Raw genomic sequence first — 20,650 nt, 5'->3', positions numbered from 1 at the left:
TCCTCCCAAAATTTGGTTATTTTATTTTTTTGATTAATATTTATTTAATATTTGGTTAAAATTCTTTGAGAATGACAAAACTTATACTTTTATCTTTTTATAAACATTGACTACCTGTCCCCAAAGCTGGAGCCATTGCCATAGGGTAGATACAAATAGGGCAATTTCTTTTTTTTTTTTTTTTTTTTTTTTGTGAGTGGTGCTAGGGATCAAACCCAGGGCCTTGTGGATGGGAGGCAAGCACTCTACCAACTAAGCTACATTCCCAGCCTCTCTCTTTGTTATTCTTAGGCACCAACAAAATCATTTAAAGGGGAAACAAATTAAAATGGAGATACTGCATAGTTTCAGAGGCAAATACTGCCTTTCTTTTCTCTTATCTGGAAACTTCAGCGTATGATCCTAAGACAGACTGGCAATATTGTCTACTGTCTTTTATCATGCTCCAAAAAGCAGTTGATTATCTTGGAAGGGCTTCAAAAGCAATTAAGAAAATCCCTTATGTCAAGTTACATTTCAGACAGGACAAATTAGATGTATGGGGAAATGTCCTGATGAAGTACTCTAGAAATAATGAATCTGTGTACAATTTGTAATTGCTCCTGCAAAAAATTTACAACATAAAAGGGCCTGTTAACCTGAGACTGCAAGTGCAATGATGGGGTTTTTTTTCCCCTTTCATTACAAATGCAAATGTCTTATGAAATTGAGCCCAGAGCATTTTTAAATGTCCAAAATGTAATTCAAAACATTGTTTATTACATTTCTGTCTGGGCTCTTCACTGGATCACAAGCTGTTTTGTCAATGCTGATTTTTCAGCCAGCAGGACTGCAGTGAAAAATGGCTGACTTGGCTCACAAATGTAGAGTCTGTCCGAAAGGGCAGCTCTGGGCCAAAATGAAGTGATGGGTTAACACGAAGGCCACTGAAGGATGGTGACGGATGGCAACCAGAAAGATGTTTTAGTTTTAAGGTGTCCCTGAGATTACTGCATTTGATTTCAACTCAATGCCCCAGAGACAGACAGATGCTCTTCAGTGTGCATAATCCCATTCTTCTCACTGCAGAACGAGGCCGACTCCATGGATCATGGATAATGGGTTGGTAGGGACAGGATTTGGTGGATTGGTTGCTACAGGCTAGGGATCCTCAGTTAGAAAGAGGTATCATGGATAGGGTACCTTTATCACAATGCTAGGAAATTCAGCTGTAATTTTCTTCTGGTATGAACTGCTATTTCCCCTCTGAGTCAAATGATTTCAACTCTTCCAAACGACTTGGCTTTTATCCTCAATTTTCTAACTTTTGAAGGATGGGTGTGCCCATTGCTACTCCCCCTCCCCATGATAAACATTAGAAAGTGGGACGTTATTATAGGGTTATTATACAATATTTATAGTCCACTTTTTTTTTTATTTGGGAAGTGTTTGAAGGTCTCTTAAATATGAACTGTTTCCAAATAACCTTGGGCTCATTTTTCATCTTGATCCAAATCCCATGGAAGCAAACCAATCATGAAGCTCTCTGAAAAGTCATTGGGAGCCCGAGGCTCAGAACCCAGCTGTGTAGCATGAACTATTAGGCCCAGTGCTGCTGGAAGCTTTCAGTAACCGAACCGCAGGGACGGATGCTCATTTAGGAATCAAAGTTGGTGCTTTGTTTCCCGAAGCCTTTGCCTGAGCAGAGCAAGTGGAATAAATCCCTCACAGGAGTTTAAATTGTACAGACTTTATTTTATACACAATTCCTTTTGAGATGGTTCAACAAAGTGATGTCTTTTTTGTTGTTGTTAAAAGACTAGGAAACAACAACAAAGCCAGTAAGAACACTGACTTCGGGGTTTTCTCATCCACAGGATGACTCTGATTTCTTAGTTTGCCTTCATTAATGTTCTGTTCCAATTTCATTGGCCCAGCTTTTTTTTTTTTTTCTTTTTTCTCGTCAAGCTTTTCCTCTCTCCTCCCTCTCAGGTGCATACATAAACCCCGCCCCCCCCCCATGTCTCTACCTCAATCTCAGATTACAACTTGATTGTATATCTTTCTCTTAACAAAATATGTTTTTCTCTGTTTCTCTCCAGATTCATCAGTTGACACTATGCTAGTGCTTACTAAATATCTAAGTTCTTATCTAGGTCCAGTTTTTGTTTAATATAACCCCACTGGATAGTTCACTAATGTTGTGCCCATTTTACAAGCTCAGGAACCTGAGCCTCATGACAGTAAAGGTGAAGACATTGTTGAAATCTCACAGTTTGCATGTCTGGGTGATCTGGTTGCAGAGCCCCACTGGTGCGCTGCTTGGAGCTGGCTGTGGAGTGGGGGAAGCCTCAGCTTTCAGTGCATAGAGGACTTTGTCGAAATGCAGATCCTGCTGTTGACACATAGTATATCAAAGATGTTTGACCTTGAGCAAGGTAACTCCTCTGAGCTTTAGTTTCCTCAGCAGTAGAACAGTGATATTTGTGTGAAGAAAACAGAAATAACCCTCATAAAAGTTGCTGTATTTTGGATATGAAATGTCCTCCAAAGTCCCATGTATTAAAGGCTTGGTCTCCAGCTTGTTGTGTTATCCTGACTGGTGAAATCTTAAAGAGGTGGGGCCTTGTGGGAGGAAATTAGGTCATTCCCAGTGACTCTTAAAGGTAATATTGAGACCTTATCACACCCTCCCGCCATAATACACTGTATCTCCATGAGCCCAAAGGCAACATGGACAGGGGACTATGGACTGAAACCTCTGAAACCGTGAGTCAAATCAAGCCTCTTATCTTATTATCTCTGGTATTTTGTTATAGTAACAGAAGGTTAATAAATGTCTATGGCCATAACAGGTAGCTTGGTAAAGTTAAGGTGTTAGGTAACCTTGACTCCTCTGTGTTCTCCCCTCAGCTACATAACTTGCAAATGAAATCAGCTGATTTGTCTGGGCGGATGAGGAAAGTGGTTTATTATGTTGCCTTTTTCTGAGTTAACTTCAAGCATCACGTATTTTCAGGTTGGTGGACTTCTCAGTGTTCTAATCCATCCTGGCAAAGGCTCTAATCTTCTCTGAAATTGTACCAAATCACATGTTTCCTGGCGTATTTTTTTTTGATCTGGAACTCTTATGTTTCACTTACGTGTGCTCATTAATGTGATCTTCGGAAAATGTTTTGAACGAAGAAATGAAGTGAAGCTGCAACCACCTGCTTCTGCTTTGCATCACATCATGAAGAGCTGGTGGGCTGGTTTGGTACTCTGAGAAGGGCAATGACCCATAGCAAATGCTTCGGCAGCCATCACAATCCTCCCTGGCCGTGAGGCCAGCTGTTTCTAACCACACCGCACCGTGTGGTGGGAAGTTCCCTTTCCAAGATGCATCTTTCCTGGGAACCACACAGTCTATTAATTTTACAGTGGCAGATATAACTGCAGATGGCAGTGGCGCAAGACTGGGTTGCAGGATGAGCTGAGGAGTTTGCACACTTTCTGGGAACAAAATGGAAAGTTTTTAATTTTTCTGTTACAGTTGTCACAGTAGCAATTAGCATTACAGCTCTTACCATGTTTCCGTTGTATTTACTTATATGAGATATTAAGTATATGAAAAGCTTGTCCTATGCTAACCAAATACTTCCTCAAATGAGCCCTAACATTATTTACATGATCAGTTCAGATGTATCTTTTCCTCTACATCCCTTGCTTTACTTGGCTTTCCCGTGTGTAAATCGGAACATCTTAATTCACATTTATTGAGTATCTCCCATGTGGAATTTCCTGTGCATGTGGGAGTATCAAGAAGAATAAAACACCACCCATGTCTTTAGGTCCTGAAATCTATTAAGAGCTAAGTATCTAACATGTAAAAGTCCTAGGCAAATGAATAATTCATATTTTTTAACAGAAGCTATTTGCAAACTACCAAATTTTTTTGATATCCTTCCAACAGTAGTCTATGCAGAGATTAAGCATAGGCTAATAAACATATTCATTTTCAAAATACAGCAAGAAAGATGCTGTACATGCTTTAGTGTTCTTTGATTTTGGGCATTGGACAATATATTTTGAAGGTCATGTTGTAGCTAGACAGATATATCTGCTCTGTTATTCATAGTACCTTCCTAGTATCCATTATATGCAAACCAGTTATGTTATTGCCTTTCTGTCTTAACCCCAAACAATGTTAATTGATTAAAATGCTCTTATGGGAGAAAGTGTTAGTAACAGTGAAGATTTTGACAGAGAACTTTGGCACATTATTGAAACTAGTTATGTAGCCTGGTGCAGTGGTGCACATAGTAATTCCAGTGACTCAGGAGACTGGGGCAGGAGGGTCACAAGTTTGAGGCCAGCCTCCAAAACTTAGCAAGCCCCTGTTTCAAAATAAAATAAAAAGAGCAGAGGATGCAGCTCAGTGATAGAGTACTTACCTAGCATGTGCTAGTGTTCAATCATCAGGACCCCTTCTCCCACACACAATTATATGTTGTCTCTGTGACTATTTTGAAAGAAATGGCACTTATTGTATATTTCAGGCTCTATTCCCGTTGACAAGCCGTTCTCCATTTCCCCCTCCTGCCAGAGCCTGGAAACTATCATTCCACTCTCTGTTTCTGTTTGGCTATTTAGGCACGTCAGTATGAAACGTATAGATTTTCCTTCAGACTTTTTATGTCAGGTAATGTTCTCTGGGTTCATCTGTGTTGATACATATGGCAGGATTCCTCCTTGTTTAAGGCTGAATAAAATTCCTTTGTCTTTTTTTAATCTGCTATTGAACAGTTGTTTTCACATCTTGACTATTGCAAATAATGCTGAAATGTAAATGAGAGTGCTGATCTCTATTTGAGAGTCTGACATCAGTTCTTTTGGAAAAATTCCAAGATGGGAGCTTGCTGGATCTTACCCGAGTTCTATTTTTATTTATTTATTTATTGAAGTGTCTCTATATTATTTTTTCATAGTCCTTGTATCATTTTGCATTCCTATCAATACTGTAAAAGGATTCCAATTTTCTACATTCTTGTCAACACTTGGCACCTTTTTTTTTTTTTCTTTTTAAATATCTGCCACCCTAATAGGTGTGAGGAAATAATTCACTGTGGTTTTGACTTGGATTTTCCTGGTGTTTAATAATAGTAAACATCTTTTTATATACCAGCTAGTGATTTGTAGGTCTTCTTTGGAGAATTTTTTATTCAACATCTTAGTCCATTTTTAAGTTAGGTAATTTGTTTTGTTTTTGTTTTTGCTGTTGAGTTGTAGGAGTTCTTTATGTACTTTGGAAATTAACCCTTTATGTCTTTATGGTTTGCAAATATTTTTTCCCATTATCTAGAATATCTTTTCACTCTGTTGACTCTTTACTTGCCCAGATAGTCTTGTTTTTGCTGTTGTTATTGTTTATTTGCTTAAGACAACATAAAAAAGAAATAAGCTCAGCAAATTTTAACTGTTTTCTTTTCATCTTTAGCACAGTAAGAGCTAATGCTTATAATGCTGTTTTAGAAATTCAGAGATGTCTGTATTATTGTTGAAGAAAGATGAAATCCATGCTATTTTCACACCTATGTTTAATTCTATTTTTTTTTTTAGTGCTCTTACTGCTGTGTCAAATGATTTACATGCATTATGTCATTGAATCCTCACATGCACAGTACATTTTATTCTTTACAGATGAAATAAACTTGGGAAAACTAAGTAACTCACCATAGTTTTACAGCAAGTTGCATAGTTGGAACTGAGGTCTGGTTTTATGTTAAGCCCTTTCATTTCTGTCTTGCCACGCTGCCTTTCAATCTTTGAAAACTGTATATCTGAATGTTATTCTCATACATGCACCACATATACATCCACAGCCCTCCATGTACATTAACTAAAATAGTAGCCCTGAGCCACTTGCAGTCACCTTTAATTATAGAGAGGAGGTAACACGTGCACATTATAACATCATACTCATCTTTTCATTTTAAAAAGAGCTGGAGGTTCACCCATGTCATGTGCAATCTTACTCTTCTTTTTTTTCCGGGGGGCAGGGAGGTGGCTACCAGGGATTGAACTCAAGGATACTCAACCACTGAGCCATCCCCAGCCCTGTTTTGTATTTTATTTAGAGACAGGGTCTCGCCGAGTTGCTTAGCACCTCGCCATGGCTGAGGTTAGCTTTGAACTTGCAATCCTCCCCTCTCAGCCTCCTGAGCTACTGGGATTACAGGCATGTGCCAGAGCGCTTAGCCAGAATCCCACTCCTCTGTGTGGTACTCATGGGCTGAACTTCTCCTCCCTGTCAAGGGATAGTCATATCTCCTGAGCAGCATGCCTGTTTTTCTGGTACCCAGTTTTTGGATCAGGGGTAGGCCTCTGGCCTCATTTGACCTCTCTGGGGAATTTTTGCCATGACTCTCTGGAAAGGAATTTTTTCTTTTTTTCTTGGGAACACTAGCTACAAAGAAAGCATTAGTGACCAGCTTAGCCACAACGTGTACCATTTTAGCCACCACCTCATGTCTAAAAATGAATCTGAGAAAGGCAGGGCTCAGTGTTTGCAAGGAAGCTTTGAACCTTTAATGACCTCAGCTGAATCCTTAATTTGCGGTTCATGAAACCAGCTTTACTGCTTTGAACTTTTTGATGACGTCAGTGTCCTTGAAGAAATGGCTCATCCCAGGGCTGGAAACACACGATGAACATAGATGAAGGAAAATGAGAAGGTGCTCAGAAATAAAGGGCATGTCAAAAGGACACAGAAACTAACTTAAAAAAAAAAATCTCCCAATGGCCAAATATGGGGCACTTTTAGCAAAATATAAATAATAATAGTGATGGGTTATAGCTCATCAAATAAATATCTGAGTCCATACTGATAAAAATAAACAAGTGAGTGAACAAACCAGGGAAATGGGACAGCTCTTCCCTATGGTATAATTCCAATTAATAAACAACGTAAGCTGCATGGTAGAATTAGAAATCCACCATTTGTTTGTGCTAAATACCACTGTGAACATTGTTTCAGGCAATATCTATTGATGGACACTAACATTAGCAGGTGAAAGCATGATAGATAGTATATTTGCCTTACCTCAACATATCACTCCACAAAATAGTTATTATTTAAAAAGGAAAAAATAGTAATCGCACAGCGAGGAAAGCATCTCAATCAAGTGATCAAACTTAACACAACCAGCAATGAGACCTGTGTCTTGCTATGATACACTGGGAAGGACATATCATTTTTGTGGTATTCTTACCCCAAAAATGCATGTCCAAGTTCATATCATGAGAAAATATCAGACAAACTCAAATTGAGATTTTTCTATAAAGCAACTGTTCAATATTTTTCAGACTTTTCAAGGTTAAGAAAAAGGGGAAATTTCTCAGGCTAGAGGAGTCTTAGGAGATATGAAACCTAAATTCAATGTGGTATGCTGAACCAGAAAAGGACATTATTCGGACAATTGCCAAAATTGAAATCATGTCTTTAAGAGTATTTTATCAAGATGGGAGTATATCTCAGTGCATTGAGCACTTGCCCTGGGTTTGATCCCTAACACCACACAGAAAAAGACAATTATGAAAAAAAGTATTTCACCAATGTTAATTTCATAGATTTTAATAATATTATGGCAGTTATCAAGCTGTTTGTATTTGGGGAATCTGGACGAACAGTATGTAGAAACTGTACAATATTTTTGAAAAATTTTTAATTCTAAAATTATTGTAAATTAAAAAAAGCCCATTTCCCTATTCTGTTATCACTTTAAGTGATTTTTTTTAAATGCTGTTTTTCTAGTCTGAAACTCAAAATATCATTATTTATTTATTGGTACTGAGGACTGAACCCAAGGGCACTCTACCACTGAACTAGGTCCCCAGCCCTTTTTATTTTTATTTTTTTTTTAATTTTTATTTTGAGACAGGGTCTTATTAATTTGCCAAGGCTGGCTAGGAACTTGCAATCCTCCTGCCTCAGCATCCCAAGTTGCTGGGATTAGAGGCCTGTGGGACTGCACCCGGCTAAAAAAGACTCTAATTTAATAAGGTACACCTATCTTGTCTAATTTTTACCACAAATTTTTAATCTTAGGTTTATTATCCCTCAATTACCTATTGTGAAACCAAGCCTTAGGTAGTTTGAATAACTTTTCCAAGATCACACAGAGTGAGGATTTAAACTTATGCCTGCTCAACTTCAGAATGTGAATATTATAAAAGCATCAGCAGGCTGGATAAATAATTCTTCTTACTTTTAAAGTTTACTGTACTTCCCAAATCTGCTTTGTTCTGGAGAGCACTGGAGAGGCAGACTACTTGAGAATTGACTGCAGGGTGGGAGAAATAATGGTACAATATTAGGAAACGTTTTTGGTACTTGCGTCTCAGACGCATACAGTAGAACTCAGTAATTACATGGTGCAGGAGGGCAGGCCAATTAGCCTCAATTTGGACTTCTAAAAATAATTAACATTTGACAAACAGTATGATCCAATAAACCTGATAGCAGAAGCATTTTTTCCCCAACGGAACATATACTTGGTTTAAACCTTTGATGAGCTGCTTTTCTATATTGAAGTAGTTTAAATTTAAAGAAAAGCAAACAGTAGGGCATGTTAAAATATCCATTAACTAAACATCCTGAAAGGGTATAAAACGCCTCCAGCTGCCAAAAAAACAATTAGGCTGCAAATATGCCTTTGGTTACCTAACCACACATTCCCTAAACGTTTAGTTCTAATTAATTTTCTTCATTACACAACAATGCCTCTCCTAATTACACTAGAGAAATTCTATAAACCTACTAGCTATTCAAAGTCTTTATTGCACAAATTATTCTGGTAGGTCCCTCTTATAAGCAAATCCTCACTCTCTAATTTATACATTCCTCATCTCTGTGGACACGAGCTACTTAGTAAACCCTTGACAGCCAGGCAAACTAATCCTGTATGTGACCATATTTCAAATTAGCAATTTTAGTGAGATGGAACATCGAGGATGAATAATTTAAAACCTATCAAGGTAAAGGTGAAAAGTACAAGCCCAGGAAGCATGTAGCTTCTGAATTCCTACACGTGTTGCCAAGGCTTGTGGATGCCCGAATCCGCAACAGAAGCAAACTCCAGGGAGCAGAATCCCTTGCTTTCACTTTACTCCTAAGTGCAAAGGGTGGCAATGTGGCAACCTTCAGTCATTGGGAGCAATGGAGCAAGTGTAATAATAGAAAGGACCGAAGGGTCATAGGACCAGGCTGTTCAGGGCAGGCAAAGACCATCACTCAATAAGTGAGGAAAACAGAACCTGGTAATGTGATGTGATGTGACATGCTCCTAGTTGGTAGAGTTGGGAGCAGACATGTCCACATAGCACAGTGTCCCTTACTGACAGTTTGGAACGGAACCTGTAAGCTGGTAACTGACATATTTGTACATTGGGCAAAAGGCAGACTTTGCTCCCTGCTCAGCCACTTTTAGTTTCCTTTCCCAGGCCCATAAAACTATATGATCTCAGTTGTCAGGGTTTTGGAAGATGGAGTATGGGCCAATCTGCATGAATGTATCCTTCATACTTAAAACTCAAAGCCAGTGGAGGGATCTCAGCATCTACACAACTATGCCTCCAGTATGTTTAGTAACCAGCCACTTCAGCCCATGACATTCATTATATTAGGTCAAAGATTAACCTAGAGTTTGGATACTTGAAGTGTAGTCTATGAATTAGTAACATCAATGTTCCTTGGGACAGTATCACTTAATTCTTAAACTTCTCAAAATAATTTGCATTTCGGCAGATGATTCACTTTGCATAAAAGTGTGTGCAACCTGGGTCTGCAGCAGTGTTCCTGAACTTTCAGCTTGCAGAGTCATCCCTAAGTACCCAGGCCATGGAGTTTTGGTAGCACTGAGCTGAGGCTGAAAATTTGCATTTCCAGCAAGTGTTTCAGGAGGCTTCTGGGACAGAGACTTCCTGGCTTCAGTCACAGACTCTTTGCTCTATCTGAAGTTTGGGGGTTTGGGGGATTTGATTGATTGAAAGATATAACCAAAGTTATTGTTCACAGAATATGTGTGGATTTCTGCAGTTTTTTTTTTTTTTTTGGATGATCTTAGAAATTCTATATACCTAAGGATACTTTAGTAGTTCCATTTTAAAGGCAGGTTATGAAATGATGCATATTCCTGGTCCCCATTACCATCACAAACAAACAATCAAGAGTAATGCAATTTAGTGGGTCCTGAAAGTTGTTCAGAAGTCTGAATTTTTCATAAACATCCAGATGATTCTGAGACAGGGGACCAACAAATACACTCTGAGAAGCATTGGTTTGAAGCATCATCATAGGGAAAGAGCTGAACTTGTGTTCTTTCAGCAGCAGAGTGTCAAAATTCCTCCTTTATGGCAGCAAATGTGTCTCAAAATTTAGAAAATGAAGCAGCTTTAGGACCTCAGTCGACTGGGACTTTCCTCACTGATGCTCCAGTGGAACTTACAAACTCCACCTTTCTTAATTATGTCTGGCCAGCAGCGAGCACTCCAGCCACTGAGCTCTTTAATCTGTTTATCCACCTACAGTTCCATCTAGCCAGGTGCATCCATCCATCTGTCTCATATGAGACAAGCTGTTAATTTGAAAGTGAAGGAAAAGGTCTGCAGACAACAAGCAAATTAGCAAGGGGCTCTTGGAAAGTATCAGTGACCCAAATCTATGCGAAGCAGAGTGAGAGGACAGGAGAATTAATTTATCTTAATAAAAAAAGGAAATATTCTTTGGGGATGGGAAGGGAATACTGAAGGCGGGCAGATTTTGGTGTCCATGTGAGGTCCCCCGCTCACCTCTGAAGTTCATATTTCTAACTTCCTAATAATATTTCCTATTATTAGGAAGATAATCGTACTTAGTCTTCGTTTCAGGGAAGTTAGGAGACTCCATGAGATCAAATTATATAAGACACTTTGTAAAATGCATCAGAAATAGTTTATTGATTTTTGGGCCACATTTCTTTTGATTTCTTTTCTGTGAGTATACAGGGGAATGTGCTCACGTTTCATGCACACCTCACAGTTTAAAATCAGTGTTTCTAGTAAGCAGACTGTAAACCTTGATTACAGGGTAGCTTTACTATTTTTAGTCTTCGACATATATTTTGTTTTGCTTTCAGTTTCTAAAGTAAAAACAGAATGAATAGATTTCCTGGGTCACATCCAACCTATTCATAAACATTAACCTGCATTGCAATTACCTGGAGAACTTGTTGATCCCATATAGCTGGGCTTCATCCCCAGCATTTCTGATTCAGTAAGTTTGGGAGGGGCCTGAGAATTTTTTTTTTTTTGTACAGGGGTGTGAACCCAGCTTAATCACCCCAGCCCTTTTAAAATATTTTATTTAGAGACAGGTTCTCACTGAATTGCTTAGGGCCTCACTAAGTTGCAACTAAGTTGCCTCACTAAGAGGCAACTCTGTGTGTAGGCACTGATAAACCAGGAGCTGGCTTTAAACTCCAGATCCTCCTGCCTCAGCCTCCCTGGGATTATAGGCATGTGCCACCGTGCCTGGATGAGTATTTGCATTTTTGACTAGTTTTCTTTCTTTCTTAATTACGCTTGTTGCAGATCACATTTGAGAACAATTGTATTTAAACAACCCTTCCCCTGATTATAAAATACAAAATAGTCATGCCTAATCTGAAATCTGAAATGCTCCCAAATCTGAAGCTTTTTTTTGAATGTAGACATGGTGCCATAAGAAGACACTTCCACACCTGACGGTTGCACTAAAAATATTATACAAATCAAGTCCAGGCTATGTATAAAAGGGGGTCTGTGAAACAAAGAATGTTGTGCTTAGAATTGAATCCCATTCCCAAAATATCTCATCCTGTATATGCAAATATCCCAAATCTGAAAAAAACTTTTGGCCCCCAACATTTTGGTTAAGAGATACTCAACTTTTATAAGCTTTCCTTACTTTAAAAAGTTAATATCCTCCACCTCAAATTAGTACTCCTGGGGGTCAATTTGAAAAGAGTAATTCTCCAGATTTTGAGCTGAATGAGAGAGCAGAAAACTAGCACCTGTGACCTTGGGTGCACTTCTGTAAACAACACTGCACTAAGCATTTCTCTCTTTCCGTGGTTTCTTTTAATTTTTAAAAGGTTGCTAATTACCCCAGGAGTTTATGATCAAACTGGGGAGACCAAATAGACCCTATAAAACACATTGTGAATAATTACTGAGCAAAATAAGCTATAAATGTAAAACAGCACTGCCTGAAGTTCCCAGGTGAGATTGCAGTCACATTCCTAGAGGGAGGAACTGGGGTTTAAATCCCAAATGCTGGGAAAAGCTACTTCATCACTTTGACCTTTTTACAGCCAGCTAGAGGCAAACACCCTGACTTCATTTCAATCAGAGATGAGGTGAAATTTAGATCTCAGTATCTGCATGGTGTAATTACATAAAGTTTGAAAGCAGTGTGATGTGTGCACCGTTTGTAGCAGAATTGCTTTTGAAAGCTATTCAGTGTGCATATTAATGATGACCTACCATTTTTCTGTCTGCCAGAAAAACATTCCAGTGTACTGTGGCTGCCTTGACCTGTTGGGGAGTTGCACCTACCCAGGGACACAGAAAAGAAAACAAAACATTATGCACCAAAACAGAATTTTGAGATCAAGGTCTTGGAAAATCATGTAACCATTGCCTTAGATACATCTTGTTTGTTTTGTTTTTGAGAGGGTGTCCTCTGGAAACTTCTCCCCAAGCCACGCAGCACATTGAACTTTGAGATTAACACATTATCTTTGAGGCAACTCTGTGTGTAGGCATTGATAAGCCAGGAGCTGTCAAGAGATACCTGGTTTTCAGTAGATCCTCAGTTTCTTTGTATCGATAAGGTCCCATCAAGGACTTGATGTTACTGTTGTTGTCCTTGTCCCCATGCCAATCTAATAACGAGGACACGGTTTTGAGAAAAAAGGAAAAAAGATGGTTTATTGCTTTGCAAGCAAAGGAAAAACATATGGAACTCCTGTCCCAAAGGCTGTGATTCTCTCCATCAACAGGAACAGGGGTTTTTATAAGGGGTGATTCAGAGAAATGAGATTAGGGAGGAGAGACCAGGAAGGAGAAGATCAGGGAAAAGAAGATCAGGAAGGAGAAAGGGAAAAGAAGATTGGGAAAAAGAAAAATAGTGTAAGTTTCAAAGCCACAGGGTATATAGGCAAAGCATCCAGTGAACTCCTGTTACACCACCTGTGACAGGCACCGGACTTTGGCACCTGCAAGGAGCACAGAGATCCATATTGGATGAATGGGAGACATCAAGGAAAGACTGTAATAAGTACATTTGAGAAGAGTAGTCTAAAGGGCAAGAAATGGATCAGGATCTGAGGGCAATAGGAAGAGCCAAGTTGCTGTTGGTGGTGTCCTAGGGAGATTAAGAGACTAAGTTAAGAGGTAAACTTGCTTTTGTTTGTTTTCTTAAATGATTTAATTACTAAAAAGAAATTTTTTAAAATACTTATTTTTTAGTTGTAGTTTGACACAATACCTTTATTCCACTCATTCATTTGTATACGGCACTGAGGATTGAACCCAGGGCCTCGAATGTGCTGGGCGAGTGCTCTACCACTGAGCCACAGCCCCAAACCACTAAGAAGGAATATGCTTTCGTTAACCCATGCTATCTCCAAAGAGTAGAGGATATGACATGAGGATAGTAAATGTGGTCAGTCCTGTGGTCTAATTTTGAATTGCAGCATGGGGCAGTCTTTGTCTCTCTTTTTGAATTCTACTGAGTTTAAAACCACTTAAATTTTCATTTCATCCTTAGAGGTTTACTGAAAGCAAATATAACAAAAATCCCAACCCCAAGAATTTCATAATTAATTAATTCAGTATATATTAATAAAAGGTGGTGCCTGAGTCACAAGTCCTGTCTTCCATGGGTTCCATTTTGGAGAAGCCAAATTGGGATTCCAGTCCTAGTCTTTTGAGGAATTTCCATACTGCTTTCCAAAGTAGTCGTACTAACTTGCAGTCCCACCAACAATGTATGAATGTAGTCCTTTTCCCTACATCCTTGCCAGCATTTATTGCTATTTACATTTTTGATGATTGTCATTCTAACTAGAGTGAGATGAAATCTCAGTGTAGTTTTGATTTGCATTTCCCTGACTTCTAAGGATGTTGGAATTTTTTTCATATATTTGTTTGTGATTTGTATTTCTTCTTTTGAGAAAATGTCTATTTAGCTCATTGTGACTTTCTGGTCATGTTAGAGAGGACTGAAACAGTTTGCTTTCCTATGATTAGAGTATTATTATTATTTCTGGTGTTAAGTTTTTTGAGCTCTTTTATATATTCTGAGTGTTAATTCCTCTGTTGGAGGAAGTAGCTGGCAAAGATTTTCTCCCATTCAATAGGCTCTTTCTTCACATTATTTTTTTTCCTTTGCTGTGCAAAAGGCTTTTAATTTGATGAGTAGGCCTATTTTCTAAAGTGGATCATTTCATTCACAATGTCCTTGCCGTTCACTACCTATTGTTTTTATGTTTTTTTTTCTTTTGTTGTCACTTCTTCATTCTTTATTTGTTCTAAATCAATGAAGGGCTTACATTGGGATAGGTAATATCAGGAGTTTAATTTCTCCTTTCAAGTTGAACACATGCTATTTACCGTGTATTTCTGGGGTCAAGCAAATCAATAAAAGAGGCCACGGAAAGCCTGCCCTTCAAGAGGCACAGGCGCACTGTCTGCAAATTGTGGCAAAAGCTGGACCTTTAGATCTCAAGAGAAAGGGACAGATCCTACTAGTATATGCTCTGTGGCAACATATGAAGGGAAAAAGTGTCCAAAAAGTGGCTCTGGTACCTCATTAGACTTCAAATGACTATTTATAGATGGAACTTCTACTTAGCTAGTAGTCTGGCTCCGTGAGGTCATTAAAGACTTATGTTCTCAGAAATAAATTTAAGTGTGACTTTCTGGTAAGGTGAGAGAACACTGAAACAGTTTGCTTTCCAATGAAGTTCTTTTCTGTTAATGCTAAAGATGAAATCTCCATGATCTCTTATATTTTTATAAGCATCATAGCTAAACATTGCCGAGGATTTTCTCATCATTTTTTCTGTAATTCAAACCTACACAAGCTTAAAAGGAATGATAATGATATCTAGGATTGGTTTGATAGGCCTAGATGGCTTTTGCATATTTTCATTACACTCTACTTTCATTTGGTAATCAGAAAAATATATAAATATTTCCTCTGAAAAACAAAGTCAGAGTAAAGTGAGAACTGGCATGCATCATGAATGTTCCTATATTAGAAGAAAATATAATTTTTAGCCCTATCTATGGAAAAAAGAGTTAAGAAGTCCAAGTTCAAAACCTCGTTAGTCTGATGATTGTTTCCTTAATGTGGCATGATCAAATTTTCATGGGTTAAAAAAAAAATGCTTGGACCAATTCTGAGGAACTTTGCATGGGATCTTTCTGGAAGAGATTGTTCCAAGTTCGAAAACTTTCCATGGTCTGTCCTTTAAACAGAAAGGGAAGGAAATGATAAACTGAAATGAGAGCTTTCAGAAGTTCTGATGGAGCCTCAGACCTGACTATCATACTGACACAGGACACTTGATCCCTGTTCAGGAGCTTGATGATGCTTCTCAAGCCAGAAACGTGAGGTGGTCTTTCTCATCATCATTTTTTTTTTTTTTTTTTTAAGATTTGAAATTATTATTTTTTTTTAAGAAAGCTTCTAGTTTCTTATTGCAGAACACAGGGGGAAAAGAAAACAAAGAAAAATAAAACCATACACACAAAGAAAAAATAAGCTCACATCTTGATGTCAACGTTGTTTAAGCATCTATTTTGTAGAATGTGCCTCTGTCTGTGTTTATCCAGAGCTTCCTCACGATTAGATTCAGTTTATGCACTTTTTTTTTTTTTTTTGGTGAGAAACCAAATCACATTTGCCTTTGTCAGTACACACTATCAGGAGAAGTTGGGTAGCTATTTTTTGTATTACTAGTGATGTTATCTTTGATCCCTTAGTGAAAGTTAAAGGGTATCTGCCAGATTTCTCACAGGGAGGTTATTTTCTCCATGTTATTGATACTTTGTTAGGAAGTACTCTCAGATTATGTAAACACCCCATTTCTCCTTGACCTTCCAATATCATTTTAGCATCTCTTTTTTTTAAAATTTTTTATTTTTTAGTTGTAGGTGGACACAATACCTTTATTTTATTTATTTTTATGTGGTGCTGAGGATCAATCCAGGGCCTTGCACGGTGCTAGGTGAGCGCCCTGCCACTGAGCCATAACCCCAGACCCAGCCTCTCTTTTTTGAAGGCTGCAGAATGGTGATTTTCTAACTCCATGATTCATCTATGTTGTTAGCTGGCATTCTACCTTAGGAAGACCTTTTCATTGTTCCTCATTTAATTATTTGCTCATTTGTTAATACCAGTATGGGTTCATGGCTTATTTCATTCACTTATTTAAAGTACATTACTATTATAGTTAAATTTGATGATCAATTTTTGACTCTTTTTTTTTTAATAATTAAATTGTTACCCAGATTTGGTCAGTGGGACGCCTTCAGGCTGGCTTTGTTTGTTTTGGTATGTCCATGATGTGTCTTAAACACTTCCAAACTTTCTGATCTAGCACATTCTCTGTTCATTTTGACTTTTCCTGCCTCAGCCCTAGAATATGCTTTAGTGCCTGTTGCTGGAGAAGGGTGTTTAGAAATCAGGGTGTTTCTAATAAATTCCTCAATGCTAAAGTAATTTTTATTGCCCCATGGAGTTTGTGTCCTGGTAGACAGCAAGAGAGGCCTTTGGTAAAATTCCCTTTTCATTCATTTTGCTTGCTATTTGATAAGCCCTCTCCATCTGGAAACTTATGGCCTTTTGTTCTGGAGAATAATATAAGACATAAATTTTAGTTTTCTTTTGAATGGGTCTTCTAATTTTCTTATCTTCCTTTCTCTCTCTCTCTCTCTCTCTCTCTCTCTCTCTCTCTCTCTCTCTGCATTTCTTTGTCTTCTTTTTCTTGTTTCTGGGAGATTTTCTAAACTTTATCTTTCCACCCTTCCGTTTATGTTTTTATTTCTGTTTTTAGTAACTTTATTTATTGGTTTTAAATTAAAAGTGACCCATTTTTTTAAATGAAAAATTCTCATAGTTTGCTGAGGATGCCAATGAAAATGTTTAATGTGATTTTTTCATTTTTCTTCCTATTACATATGCAAATACAAGTGTGTTTTATTTATTTGCTTGTTTTCCTCTTTCATGTAGATTTCCTTAAATGTCTGGTCATCCTTGAATGACTGCTCATTTTTTAAATGGATATTTTTAGGGCAGTTTTAGGTTCATAGTAAAACAGCAGAAAATACAGAGCTCTCCCATGTCTCCTTACCCTCACACACATAGCTTCTCCCGCTATGTATGGGCACCAAGAAGATGTGATCACTACAATTAATAAACTTACATTGAGATGTTGTTATCACTGTAAATGATAATAATTATCACCAAAGTTTACATTAAGTTTTACTTTTGGCATTGCACATTCTTTGGGTTTTGACAAATGCATAATAACATGTATCCACCAATCTAGTATCATTAAGAATGGTTTCACTGCCCTAAAAATCCTCTGGATTCTGTCTCTCTCTCTTTTTTTTTTGATATTAGGGATTGAACTCATGGTCACACAACCACTGAGCCACATTCCCAGCCCCATTTTGTATTTTATTTAGAGACAGGGTCCCACTGAGTTGCTTAGCACTTCACTTTTTCTGAGGCTGGCTTTGAACCTGCCATCCTCCTGCCCCAGCCTCCTGAGCCACTGGGATTATAGGTGCTGCCGTGCTCAGCCTCTGAACTCTTCTCTATCCTTTCCTTCCTTCTTCCCTTCTAGCTCCTGGTGACCACTGATTTTCCAGTCTTCCTGGTTTTGCTTTGTCCTGAATGTTACAGTACAACAAAACGGAACCTGAGTGAAGGGAGGGATTGTCAACTGTGAGTGTCACTGCAGGTGACTTCTCTAACCAGGTTACCCTAAATATAGTGAGGCTTTTCCTGTGGCTGACCTGATTCCCTAGAGAAGTCTGTTGCGGTGTTCTGCTTGGAGGACTTATTCAAGGTGCCAGCAACCTGGGTTGAGGTGGAGGAGGAGGGATGTGGGAGGTGGGCCTCAAGTTTTGCTGTGTAAACTTTCAGCCTCTGCCTTTGGTGGAAGATGCCTGCCTGGGACTAGGTCTGACTCTCACTGGCTCTCTGGGCTGAGTGGAGGAGGCAGTCTGTACCTAACTGATTACAAAACAGCCTGTCAATTTTCTAGTGTTTTAATGCCATTCTTTCTTTATTCTCCTTAAGGTATCCAAGGCCACAGACACCTGTGCATTTGGGGCCTGGATGTGTCAATGGGTTGCTCTTTGGCTCTCCCTACTGCCAGTTTAGGAGTCTGTTTCCCCAGGTTTTCCTGATCAATTACCGCTTTGTCCTTATGAGTATAGGACTTTTTCTTTTTAAATTCCTTTACTATAGATACAGTGAGGCTTCAGGATGGAGAGGATATGAAATGTATATTCTATCTGCTGAATTTCATTGAACATCTCCCAATACTTTGTGTTATGCTTTTATTCCCTTGTTAATGATGCATACTATTGATTAAGAAGCCTCCCTCCCCGTTTATCTTTCCACACTATTCTTACAAGATCCAGAGGGAGTGAGATTTCTACTCAGTGTTATAGTTTAGATATGAGGTATCCCCTAAATCTGCAGAGGTGAAATGGTTAGATTATGAGATGGTAACCCAATCAGTGGATTAGTCCACTATAGATTAATTTTGTGGTACCTGTAGGCAGGTAGGGTGTGGCTGGAGGAACTGTCACTGGGGCATGCCTTTGGGATTTATATTTTGTCTTTGGTAAGCACAGTCCTCTCTCTGATTCTTAGTGGCCATGTCCTGAGCTGCTTTCCTCTTCCATACACTTCTGCCATGCTGTTCTGCCTCTCCTTGGGCCCAGATCTATGGAGTTGGCCAACCATGAATCGAACCTCTGAAACCATGAGCCAAAATATTGTTCTTTTCAGGTCTTTTGGACACCCTAATAAAAAAGCTGACTAAAACACCTAGTCCTGTCTTGTGACACTGGGCAAGTCACTCCATCTCCCCAAGCCACAATTTCTCCACTTGCAAAATGGAAATTGAAGCCATCCTTATCGCATGTGGATGTCTTCAGGATTGGCTGAGACAACAGTTGTTAGTGTGCCATCATGAGTGCCTGACACCTAGTAGGTGCTAAGAAGGTGACTTCTCTTTTTTACTTGTGCTCATCATCACTCCTGTTACAATGTCAGTACCAAATGGTCCAAAAGAGCTATGACATTTTCAGTAATTGAATCTGTTTCTGAAATACTGATCGCAACTGAACGTGGTCTTTTGACATCCAAAGTAGAGTGAACCAACCCACAGGTGAGAGGCATAGGAGCCCTGAGTCATTCATTTCTTTACTCACTCATGCAACACAGGATGTGTGTGTATGTGAGTGTGTGGTGTGTGTGTGTGTGTGTGTGTGTGTGCAACACTTAAAAGTAAATAATGTATGCCTTTTAGCAAAACATGAAGTACTTCAGAATCTCACAAAGAAACATGTTTTTAAAATAAGACTTTAGGTAAGTAAGAAAATGTCCTTAATATTATCTAATACACAATGCATATGAACATAGCTTTGATTATTATGAACTTTTTATCCAAATAATTTTCTCTTTATTAAATTGACTTTCAAATTTGTTCTGTTTATTGCTTTTTGATTCTTAAATCTTGGCTCTCTTTTAACTCCTTTTTTAATTCCCCCAGAACATTTCCTGTTCTTTTTTCCCCCATATGTCTTTGCTTATTAAAGAAACAAGGCAATTGCCCCACATGCTGTACTTGGCTGGTGCTTCCCCATGGTGCAGGTTGACTTACCCACTCATGTCCAGTGTTCTTTATGAGTATAGAAGAGAGAACTAAAGGCACATTATTTTCCACATTTGTTCATTATTTTATTTGTTTTTGAAGAATATGTTATAGTGGGGGTCATATAGTTTATGCTTCATTCCTTTGTCTAATAAATAAGCTTGTTTAGCTTAGTGATTCTAAGGTGGTCATGATTTTATTCCTTCGTGTAAGATTTCCCATAACTTTCAATAATCTTTTTATCTTTGAGTTGAATTATATCCTCCAAAAATACAGGTTGAAACTCTAAATCCTGGTGCCTAAGAAAGTAATCTTTATTTGGAAATGAAGTCTTTGCAGAGATACTCATTACAATGGGCCTCAGTCCAACATGACTGGTAGTTCTACTTATTTATTTATTTTTGTGCTACTAGGGATTGAACCCAGGGTCTTGGGCACTGAGTTTTATATCCCCTGACTTTTTAAAACATTTTATTTTAAGATAGTCTCTCACTAAATTTTCCAGGCCAGCCTTGACATTGTGATCCTCTTGCCACAGCCTCCAGAGTATCTGGGATTAACATGCCTGGCACCTGATTGGTATCTTTATAAACAGGAAAATATGAGGAACACCAAGGACTGACAGGGCTATCAACAGAAGCAAGAAAGAGACAGGAGGATTCTGTCTAGATTCTCAGAGGGAGCCCAATCCTGCTGATACCTTGATT

This window comes from Spermophilus citellus (genome assembly GCF_964194105.1).
Source record: "Spermophilus citellus genome assembly, chromosome: 1".
Classification (NCBI taxonomy): Eukaryota; Metazoa; Chordata; class Mammalia; order Rodentia; family Sciuridae; genus Spermophilus; species Spermophilus citellus.
This window is presented reverse-complemented; position numbering follows the sequence as displayed.